General features: G+C 36.4%; 1 long non-coding RNA gene across 1 annotated transcript; it reads left to right on the forward strand.

Moving 5' to 3' along the window:
• The first annotated feature begins 4,106 nt into the window (after nucleotides 1-4,106).
• LOC147941764 (uncharacterized) lies at nucleotides 4,107-5,487 on the forward strand. The gene is made up of 2 exons (XR_015560746.1): nucleotides 4,107-4,531; nucleotides 4,752-5,487. It is a non-coding gene; the product is annotated as an uncharacterized LOC147941764 (long non-coding RNA).
• The last annotated feature ends 3,704 nt before the right edge of the window (nucleotides 5,488-9,191 follow it).

Raw genomic sequence — 9,191 nt, forward strand, 5'->3', positions numbered from 1 at the left:
GTGTAACTACTTTCCAAATTCCCTAAAAAAATCGGATTCACTAACAAATCTGATAATTACTTCAATCATTATCTTTTTAAATTATTATTACTATTTTCTGCTGATAATATAACAACACATGTCTTGAATTTGAAACTTAATTTGATTGGTTGATTCGTACACGTTACCTATTGATTTTCTAATCATATTTTGAGATTCACATAACAGAACAAAAAGCATGTAAACAAATAATCTTTGTATTGTTAGATGATAATACTCATAAATTGTTGTTTTTTTTTTTTCATATATAATTTTCATCATATATGTTCAATATATTAGATAAAAAGGAGGTTCGAGACAGAGAACAAAGTTACTACACTCATAAATTATTGTTTTGGTTATTTAAAAGGAATATGCGAATCATTTGATCTCTTCTTTGACTATGCTTGGTGAGTCTTGGATGTTCAGTCCATCGTATGTTTATGTTACTAGATGTACTAGTACTTACGAGTTTTTGGCACGTGTAAACGTCATTGCTTACTTACATACACTTGCTGACTTGCTCCTACACTTTTCCTATAGGAATACACTTTTTGAAAAAAAAAATCCAAAAAAAGAAAAGAAAAAAAAAAGTCCAAAAATTCGTTCATAAGACCTAATTTCTCTCGTCTTATTTAAACCAAACGCCTCTCTTAAGAAAAATCTCCAATTTTCTAATATATCTAAATGTCTAAAATCTGTCACTTTCTGTTACACATTGTGTAGAAAGTGATGAGAGTTTGTGATGTGAGAATTAATATTTACTTTCATGAAGATTACAAGTATCGATTACATAATTTATATAGGGATTTGGATCCAGGGTCAAAAACTATGTGGGGCACCAATAAGAATTTTTTTTCCAGCAATAGAAAAACATGAAAAGAAAATAAGAAAACATGGAGGAAAAACAATAACATGAGAAAAAATTTCAGATGAGGGGGTTTAAATTCTTCTCCTCAAACATGGTAGGCACTCTTTTCCAAATGAACTAAGCAGATACAATATTTTGTAAAGGCTAATTAAACAGTTATTAAAAAGGAGTGTGGGTCACGTGCCCCACCCCTTATGGCTGTAGATCCGCCCCTTAGACTAATATACATTATTAACCTAATTTGCTAAGATAAGATAACTATAAATATATTGGAAATATTCACATGATTATGAGGATCTTTCTAGATCCTTCTACACATTGTTCCTGGAATGTGATATACGAACGAAGGGGAGAAGAGAATAATCAAATATTAATTCGATCGTAAGATATCATCAATTTTGTGACAACGGCTATATCGTTGTCGATCCTGGAATGTTTTATACTTAACGGCTTCTCTGTGAACGGACCTCACCGATGACTAACTGTGGTGGGCTTAATAGATTAGGCCCAATTACTTTAAACAACTAACTAGACTTTCATTCTTCAAAGAAAAAGAAAAAAACAACTAATGAGTTTTTTTTGGATTGAAACTTATTTTCACGTCATCAATGATGGATGGATTGAACATTCAATAAAGAAACATTAGGGGAAAACAACATTAGTTGATAATTAATTCATAAATAAACATTTGGGAAAACATATATTTGTCAATTTTATTTAAATATATGGATAGTTATAAAACAAATGAATATATACAGAAAGCACTGAGATTTCAAAAGTTTATAATCATATACGAGTGACATTTAAAAAATAAGATGCTACTATGATTAAAAATATTCCGATCGAATTCGTTAGTCTAAAATAAGTAACAAACCATAGATAAGACATATCCACATGTAGAGGAATTTTTTTGATCCATAATTGTAATTAATTTGTAACCAAATAAAAGTGTTCCAATATTATTATATAGCATGAGACTATTGATTTGATGATCTCAAGATAATTGTGCACACATACTAATGAAACCTTTCTTGTTATGTTTTGGGAAAGTTAAGGCTATACTTGAATAAGTTAAAATGCCTCTGTGTACGTAAAAAATGAACCTAAAGGGATAAAAAAAAAAAAAAAAAACTTTATAGAAAAATTTAGAGTTCTTCTACTATATGTGCTTTAGTTATCCTCGTCATTTATCTTGACGAGTTAGTTTCACATTTTATCCAAAACAGGAGAACATTAGGACTGCGACATCAACAACGCCTTTCACATAGCACACTCAACACCCATTCCGATCAAAACCTGCGAAAGTCCCAGTTTTTCATAAGCATATCGCAAACACGGCACCTCGCAGACCCTTGAGCTTGTCACCGCGTGCGAGCTCACCACCAAAGTCTCAATCTCGCCATTGTTACCGACCCTAGCACGCCCTCTAATTCCACCTGCGAGCTCCTCCATCACGCCGACCTGGTCTCGTCAATCACGCACGCGAACTCTTGATCTTTCCACCTCTCTAACGTGTCACGAGCTCGCCACAGCATCCCATACGCGTATACGTAGTTGAGCACATCTCCAAGTAAGGATCCGCAGGCCACAACACTAGTCTCGTACGAAACCAATCTCGCCACCACAACATCTCGACCTCGCCAACTTCAATTCCACGAATGTCGACCTCACCACTTCGTTTCCACAAAGGCCAATCTCACCTTTGACTTCGCCATCAATAGAGCAGCTCTCCACCTCGCACGAACCGTCACCGGGCTGCGACCACCTCGACGTCTCGCCAGCACGCCCATCTCGCCATACCCACACTTTCATCTTGCTATACCTCCACGCCATCTCGCACGCAATTTCACCGCTAAACATCGCTCTCGCACATGGGCTGGCACGCGATCTCGCTGCTAGAATCCACGCCGTCACCGCACCATGTCTCCGCCCCTTCTCCATCAAAATCTGCTACTCGCCATTATCTCACCTCGCGTGGAGACCCGACGAGGACGCCTAACGGTCCCAGTCGAAGCGGCAACGAGCAGGTGTGGCGCGGCCAAGACGCCTCACGGTCTTGGCCGGATCTTGCGGCGGCGAGCAGGTTTGGGACGACCAAGACGCCTCACGGTCTTGGCCGGATCTGGAAGCGGCAAGAGGGGCGAAACCAAGGAGCTTACCGGCCATAACCAAACTTGGCGGCGGCAAGACCTCGAGACAGCAGTGGCGCGACCACGAGACAGCAGCGGCGCGACCACGAGATAGTAGCGGCGCGACCTCGAGACAACAGCGGCGAGAAGGCAAGACAGCAGCGGAGCGCCCTCGAGACGGCAGCGGTGGCGAGTTGAGGAGGTTCAGCAAGGTCGGCGACCATGAAGAAGCCCGGCAGCGGAGCCTCCCATGGCAGCACATACATGGTCAGACAATCCAAGGTTCTTACAAACCGAAAACAAAAAGAAGAAGCAAAGAGATAAAGAAGGAAGAGAGAAAGAAGGAAGGGAGAAAGAAATTTACCTTTTGGAGAGGAGGGTAGAAAGTTGGAAGGAAAATTAGGTCAAGGAACATATTTATATGGGGGACCAGCGCGTTGACCGAGGTTAAAAGAAAAATCCTAGTTTGATGCTGTCTCTACTTCTCGTGTCTTGGGAAACGTGCAAAACACACAAGACTCCCGTTTAAAGCCCAACGGACCTCGAAAAACGTGCGCAATGCACTATTCATCATGGAATCTCCCGGATATTTCGAAAAACGTGCGCAATGCACTATTTATCTTGGAATCTCCCGGATAAATCGAAAAACGTGCGCAATGCACTATTTATCTTGGAATCTCCCGGATAAATCGAAAAACGTGCGCAATGCACTATTCATCCCGGAATCTCTCGGATGCCTCGAAAAACATGCGCAAGGCACTATTTATCCAGGAACCTTCCCGAAAGCCTTCAAGCTCTTAAAAATCTTCTGTTCCTTCTGCAAGACGGACCTAAAGACGCAGAACTGTAACCGACGGGCTCAAGCAAGCCATCGCACATCGGACTAGGGGGGGACCATTGTTGGATATGGGCTTTGCCCCAACATTTATAAAGCCCAAACAGAAGATTCTCAAGAGATTTTGGGCCAAAAGTCTTGGATCAGGCCCAACAGGTCGCAGGGGCAAAATCGTCATTTTACCAGAAGACAGAAGAAAACCTAGGTCAAGGTCCCACTATAAATACATGATGTCATTGTCACATTAGAGGATGGACTTTTTTGGGAGAAGAGCTATATTTTTGGCTTTACTCTTTAATTTTCATTTTCTGTAAACCCTTCCTCAGATTCTACGTTAATAAAAGGACCAGTTCCGATTTATCCCCACTAAGATCCGTATTATCTATATTGTCGATTTCACACATCAACACTCTCTCAGATCCACCTCGGCGTCTCTCACCTATTCTTCGGAGTCTTTCTTACTTCTTTGCGCCAACAATGGCGAACTGATTTATAATCCGTCGGTGGCACTCTCTCCCCGTCTTTCTCCCCGTCTCTCTCGCTGACTCCGATCTCGGTTTGGAATAAAGAAGTCTGTGCGCAAGAAAGAACTCCGGCAGATATTCTCTCCGTCGCCTTCTCTCTCGCCGTCGGAGTCTTTAGGTGTCCCTCTCTTCCCTCCCGAACGTATCGACGAAGGTACATATAGATAATCAAATCGCTTGTAACAGAATAAAACTTTCCCTTTAATTTATTGACAAGTTTGCATATATTTTGAGTATACACAAGGCCAAATAGCTTTTGTTATCATAAAGGTGGACTGATTTCTTGGGGTTCACGTAAGTAGTGGGTTTAGTTTGCTGAATCTAATAGAAAACATTTGTCAAAGTATCTGATCACATAATTCGTTTATGCACAGATGGACGAAGGTGCAGTCTTGTTTAATAACCTTGTGGTTCTGCGACAACCCCTTGTCGCCGGTGGTCAGGTCATGGCCCTAGATATTTTCAATCATAACCCAGTAGCGTTGGAACAGATCCACCCCCAACTCTGGTTTCTAACACCTGTTCATAACAAAAAAAAGAACGGCAGTCAACGGCAGGTGGAAGAGACTTTCATCAAAGCAAGCAGTCAGAAACAACAACAACGTCAATATTTGGATTCGGATGCGTTACCAATTTACATGGAATGAAGGGTTTCAGCCACGACCTGCTTATAATATGACCGAGTTTGTAAAGTCAATGCATGGCAAAAAAAGGAATATGCGTAATAGAAAGAGTAAATGTTGAAGAGGGACAAGAAGAAGAAGGCAATGTTGAACAGGGGCAACAAGAAGAAGGCAATGTTGAACAGGGGCAACAACAAGGACAGTGAAGCTAAAAAAAGAAGAAGAGAGAGAAAGGAGTCTAGCTTGATCGAAGCAGATTGAAAGGGAAGCTGTTTCCAAGTTCTTCTTTCAGGTTTTCTAATAGTGTATGATGATCATTGGGGATTTTAAGTGTTAACATTAGACAAGAAAGAAGGATGATTCGCTTATAAGACATTTCTCTCTGAGAACAAAAATATTAGGTCTCCTTTCCCAATATTTCCGGACTAGAAAAGGCCAAATATAATGATGAACTATTGTTTGGGGTTTCAAGATGTTAGCACTTTAATCGATTTATACCATTCCATTTACCTAATTCATGGCTCAGGGTCTCCCCAAGCAAAACCAATTCAGCATCCCCATTACTGAAAGCAATCTGCAACAAATCAAAAACAGAAAAAAAAGAAAAAGCCAGACAAAGAGTTTAACTATATTCAAGTTATATAATAATTAATGGAATTTCAATCAGGAGAAATTACGGAAACACGATGTAAGAATGATGATACAAGTTTGTTGCAGTATAATCTTATAGCGCATTTCAAGAACAGTGGTTATAACCAGGCCGAAGAAGAATCAGAGAAGAGTGAGAGAACACACAAAGAGTCCTTGGAACAAAAGGAGAAGATGTATGTTCAGCAAAAATGAGTTTAGCAAGCAAGATATGTCACATCCATACAAAAAGCTTGGAAGCTCCTTTGTTGCGACTCCAACTCTGCAACCATTTCAAAAGCAAGATTGTTGCAGTTCGTGTTTCAGCCCCCAAGTTTATAAATTGCAGTCTTCTTTTTGTCTCTTTGCATATTTGAACATCCAAATTCATACAATTTCTCTTCTTCACCCTTGTGACATCTACCAGTCTTCATTTCACTTTGGCGAAATCCCCTTCAATATGCTGGTCCTTTTTCCTGCATGAGAATGTATCCATTCGTTCGTTTGCCAGCTTCTGAAACAGTCCTTGTAACACTGAGCTTTGTTGATATTGGCATCGTTTAATTGAACCAACTGAAAACAGTATCTATTAACTTGTTTGAGTAGCATTCTTCTTCATGTTCTGTTGAACTGAATCAAGAGACTGTCTCTCTCTCTCTTTCGTTAAGAAAAATTCCCATTTCTCTCCTGTTTCCAACTTCAGCAGTGTTGGTGGCTCCACAAACACAGAGTTGTAGTGATCCAAACTGTTGAAAATTATGTTTGGAACCAGTTCAATAGTGTATCATTTATGTTTTGGACAGCAGCCTCCCTTGTCCAGCTGATAACATTCCCAAACTGAGTGTCCTATGTTATGTTAACTTTGTTGAAAAAAAACTTGCAACAGCCACTGTTTCATTGTTATAGACTTTTCCCTCTGTACTCAAGCTGAAAATGCTCAAGTCACCGTGAAAGGCCAATCCCACCACTACGCATCCCAAGGAATTGTATAACCAGTGTTCAACACAACCAAATTCCAGCCCTGAAATTGTTTGTAGTTTATGAGATCTCCATTTGGTACGTACTTGAACATATGTACTACTTTTACTCTTGTAGGATCATTATGTGGCTGTCTCTTCTTGGATCAGAACTCTTGTCTCTGTCCAGCTTTTTGACCTTATATCTCCTTCACTTCTTGGTGATTTTCTGCTTTTTTACTTTAGTACTTCTCTCTGTTTCCTCTCATAAGCATTTTATTCCAACAGTTGAGATCGTCACAGCCTCTTCTTCGACATGTGTTTCCTTTACTTTTTTAACAATCCAAACATCAACAAGAAGATCTGATCGTAAAGCATTCAATTGTGTGACCACGATGTGTTCTTCTTTACAAACGCAGGTATGAAATCCTCAAGAAGTTACTAATTCCGGTATATACGACTTAGCAGTGCAGTGTGCATCATAAAATGTGCCTGGTTACATGCTAGTGAGGCTTAATTTGTAATACGATGAATGATGGCAGCAAAAAAAATTATGTTGACAGCTGAGTATAGAACCACAAAATAAAAACTTCAACACTAATCAACTAAGCATACTCTTGTCTATCATAGAACTTTAATTGAAAAGGTCTGTTAATTAAACGCTTATTCTATCTATTGTCAATGCACCATGCATCAATGAGTGATCATCATCATCGTACATGCATGTTCTTCAAGGCAAGTCGTTTTATTCATGTCTGGTTTCTCTTTTCCTGCTGAGTGTATTGTTGTTTAGTTTGGAAAAGTTTATAACTCTCTGTTTAATTAAAAAGACAGTTTCCCTCAAGGTTTTCATTTTTCTTCTTTGAATAATATTTGTTACAACAACTTATAATTATATACCTTTTATATATATATATATATATATATATTTAAATAGGTTTTCATGAGTTTTACTTTCTTTCCAATTGAATTGTATTTTTTATGCAAAATAATTAATTAACTATACTCTTTTTACATACATTGCATAATTTTTGCATAATATTTACATAATTAATACTTATTATTTATCTTCATTTATTTAAAAGTAATTTTATTTTCTTATTATATATATAATTTAATCTTTTAGTGTATATTATTTATGGCGGAAAAATATATGGAACCATGTTTTTGGTGGGAAATTTGATTGCATGGTTTTAATAATTAAATCATATTTACTTTGGTTTACTAAAATCGGTTTGGACAATTGATTTGCTTATATTTGGTTTACACATTTGATATAGATTGTTTAATTTCTATTGGTTTGCTTATGAGTAACCCACTAATACATTCTAACTCAAACCATTTCAATCAAGTTCATTAAACCTATAACCCCATTTTAAATCATAAATCCATTAAAATCTCAAATTTTCACCCATTAGTTCCATGAATTGGATTGGTTTGAGTTGATCCATAAACTTTTATGAGTTTATCCATTTTCACATATAAGTACACATTCTTCGGGTAGTACAAACGGGAGGGACGTATGAGTTGAGAGAGTTTCGTTTAAAATCCAACAGTACTTGGACCATTGTGATCATACGGAAAACAAATGATAAGCAACATCATGATTCATGATTCATGAATTAGGAAACTGGAAGGATAAATTACTTATTAATTTTTACTACTATAAGATAACAAATATTAGTTTTTCTGTTCCTCAAAAATTGATGTTTTAAGATTTTTTTTTTCTATAATTTTTAGTTAATAATATTAATAATTTGTAAACTCAACAAATAATAGTTAAGAGTCTTATTGAATCTGTTCGTGCCTTCTTTATAATAATAGCCAAGCGTAAATCACACTTTTTTTTTTTTGGGGGACAAACTAATACTAATAATAGTGACACATGTCTTGAAAATAAATGTTATTTGATTTCTGTTTACTTGTTTAGTACATACTATTATTATCTATTGATTTAATATATTGAGATTATGCACAACAAGATATAAATAATAATCTTAATACATGCAATGTAATTGTGGCATTTTTTTATGATATAATAATAATAATACTCATAACAAATCATTTTTTTACATCATTTAAAAAGAAATTATCTATAAAAAATCTGTAGAATTTATTTAATCGTTACTTAATTCTCATCTATTTACTTTTAATTGAATAAAACTAATCTAAAAAATTGAACTAAATAGTAAATGTTATGATATATGAACTTATATGTCACTATTACTAAAACCTTGAGGATATATAATACATGTCTTGAAAATAGCCTAAATGTTATCATCTATAACTTGATTTTTTTTTGGTTTAGTAAATTATAAGTTCATAATCTATTGAAATTTGAATAATACTTTACATGTAAAGATTAACTAGGTACCAACCCGCACATAGTGCGGGATAAATTGATTTAAATAAATATTATGAATAATATTATTATTTGAGATTTAAGATTTGTTTGTATAAACAAAATCTGTAAGTAATTTTTTTTTTAATTCAAGTTTGCGTTTATTTTGTGTAAAAATATGTTTCACTCGTGAAATATTGAAACGTCAAATAAAATTTCAACGTAGTGGAGAAACTTTTGATGTATTTTTGTGTTCTAAAATCAAAT

Source organism: Camelina sativa, chromosome 7, assembly GCF_030686135.1.
Source record: "Camelina sativa cultivar CO46 ecotype springtype chromosome 7, ASM3068613v1".
In the NCBI taxonomy this organism is placed as follows: domain Eukaryota; kingdom Viridiplantae; phylum Streptophyta; class Magnoliopsida; order Brassicales; family Brassicaceae; genus Camelina; species Camelina sativa.